This window comes from Chroicocephalus ridibundus, unplaced genomic scaffold (genome assembly GCF_963924245.1).
Source record: "Chroicocephalus ridibundus unplaced genomic scaffold, bChrRid1.1 SCAFFOLD_161, whole genome shotgun sequence".
Classification (NCBI taxonomy): domain Eukaryota; kingdom Metazoa; phylum Chordata; class Aves; order Charadriiformes; family Laridae; genus Chroicocephalus; species Chroicocephalus ridibundus.
In genome coordinates, this window is record NW_026961317.1 from 190,001 (window position 1) to 192,500 (window position 2,500).

At 80.0% G+C, this 2,500-nt stretch overlaps 1 non-coding gene across 1 annotated transcript; it reads right to left on the bottom strand.

Moving 5' to 3' along the window:
* Positions 1-595: 595 nt before the first annotated feature.
* LOC134509264 (5.8S ribosomal RNA) lies at positions 596-748 on the bottom strand. The gene has a single exon (XR_010069273.1). It is a non-coding gene; the product is annotated as a 5.8S ribosomal RNA (ribosomal RNA).
* Between the last annotated feature and the right edge of the window lie 1,752 nt (positions 749-2,500).

A 2,500-nucleotide genomic window follows, 5' to 3' on the forward strand; every position in this document is an offset into this window, starting at 1 on the left:
ACGGCCCCCCGGGGGCGACGGCCGGGGACGACGGCCGGGCGGGCGCCCGGGCGGCACCGCCTGGCGGGAGCGGAGGGGGAGAGGCGAGGAGCCGCGGCACGGGACACGGGACGCCCCGGCCCGGCCGCGACCTCGCTCCCCCGCCCCCACCCACCCGCCGGCGGGCGCTCGGGGGGCGGCGGGTCGTCGGGGAGAGACGGGAGAGGAAGGGGGGGCGGCGACGGGGATGACCCCCGTCCCCGGCACGCTCGGCGCGCGCGCGCGGCAGCGACGGCACGGTACCGCGCGGTACCCACCCGCAGACAGCCGCCCGCGCGGGAGGGCCGGGGACGAGGCCCGCGCCTCCCCCCAACCGGCGTCTCTCCCCACCGCCGCGCCGGGCCCGACCGGACTCGGCGAGCCCCGGCCAACCACCGGCGAGACGAGCTCCGCAGAGCGGGCGCTCCGGGAGCGGGGAGCTTCGGAGCGCTCCCCGAGTCTGCACTTAGGGGGACGAAGGCCCTCGGGAGGGGCCTGCGAGGCACCCCAGCCGCGCCGCTCGTGCGGCCGTCGCCCGGCCAAGGGGCGGCGGCCGAGCCGGCGATTGATCGCAAAGCGACGCTCAGACAGGCGTAGCCCCGGGAGGAACCCGGGGCCGCAAGTGCGTTCGAAGTGTCGATGATCAATGTGTCCTGCAATTCACATTAATTCTCGCAGCTAGCTGCGTTCTTCATCGACGCACGAGCCGAGTGATCCACCGCTAAGAGTTGTCTCGTCTTTCGGCACCGCCCCGCGCGCGCGGGAGGGCCGGGAACGCTCGCCAGGAGCGGCCCCTCTCGGAGGACGGCCCAACCGCCTGCCCCGCCGGCCGGCCCCCCCTTCCTCCCCTCACATCCCCGCGCGGGGCGGGAGGGGAAAGAACGGCGGAGCAGCGGCGCGACGGGGGCGAGACGGAGGGGCCTCGCCTCGACTGACCGTACGAGCAACGCCCAAGGAGGGCCACAAAAAGGGAGGAAACGCCCCGAGCGGCGACGAGGGCCTGGGAGCCCGCGCTCCCCACCGGCCGCAGGCGACGGCAAGCGCCTCGCTCGCTTCGGGGGCGGCCCAGGCGCCCGGGCTCGGCCCGGCCTCCGCACGGAGGCGGCGGCGCGCCCGGCCGCTCCGCCTGTCCGCCTCGAGCGGGCGGCGCGGGGGGCCCCGACGGCTACCCCGCGCGCGCGCCTCCGCGCGCGCCGCTCCGCCGCGCTACGGGCAGCCTAACTCCTCCCCGGGGTCCCGCCCCGACGGCACCTCGGCGGCTCCGCGCCGCCGCGGCCGGACGCGGACGCGCCCCGAGCCGGCGACGCACGACGCCCGCGGCCCGCCGGACGGCGGCCCGCCGCGCGGCGGCCGCCCTGCCCCGGCACCACCGCCGCCGCCGCCGCCGCCGCTTCCCGTCTCCTTCCGCGGGCACGCGCCGAGCGGAAGGCGGACGGCCGCCTGAGGCGGGGGCGGCTCCCGCTCTCCCCGTTTCCACGCGGAGACCGGGAGTGGGACGCCCCCGCTTGCCCCGACCGCCTGCACGGCTCGGCCGGGAAGGCGAAGACGGGGAGGCGAAGCGGCTTAGGCGGGGCCCGGGGCCGGGACGGCCCGGCGGCGGGGGGCTCCGTCCGGCAGACCGAGCGGCGACGCCGCCGCACGGGCAACGGGGTGGCGCCCTCGCCGGCGCTTAGCGGCGGGAGAACGCCGAGCGCTCGCCGGGACGGGGGAGGGAGGAGCGGCGCCGCAGCGCGACGCAGCCGCTGCGACGGAGGCGCGGCGTCCCTTCCCGCCCCCCCCCCCGCGCACGGGGTGTGCGGGGGGAAGGGCGCAGGGCCGCCCGGCGGCGGGTCCCCCCCTTGCGGGGACCCGCCGCGAGCCCCGGCGGGGAGCCCGCGCTCCTCGCCGGGGTCGCCCGTTCCGAGGCGGGCAGGTCGGACACGGCCGACCGCTCGCGCCGCGGTCTCTCCGCCGAGACCGGGCCGTGGAGAGGGGGGGGCAGGGGTGCCCCTCCCCGGCACGGGCCGCCCGCGGGACGCGGTCGCAGGCGACGGCCGTCCGGGAGAGGCTCTCTCACCGCGAGAGAGAACTCCCGGCCGCCGCCGCCGAGCCGGCCGGCCCCCCGGGCGACGCCGAGCCGCCCGAGTCTTTAAACCCCCGCCCGGCCCCCGCGGCCCTTCGACCCCCGGAGACGCGCCGAGAGACGCGCCGAGGGAAGGGACCGCGAGAGCGCGGACGCTAGGTACCTGGCCCTGGGGCGAGGGAAACGAACTTTAGGCCCCGCGGGGGTGCCTCCCCCACTGCCACCTTCGGGGGAGCGTCCGCCCGCGGGGGCCGCGCCCGACGTCCGCCGCCACAACCACGTCCTCCGGCCCCGGGGCCCGGGGTTTCCCTCTGGCCCGGCGCTGCGCCCGGGAGGAGAGCCGTGGCTCGGGCCGCCCGCTGGGAGAGCGGGACGCCACGCGGCTTGCCGAGCCTCGCCCGCCGAGGGCGAGCGGCGGCG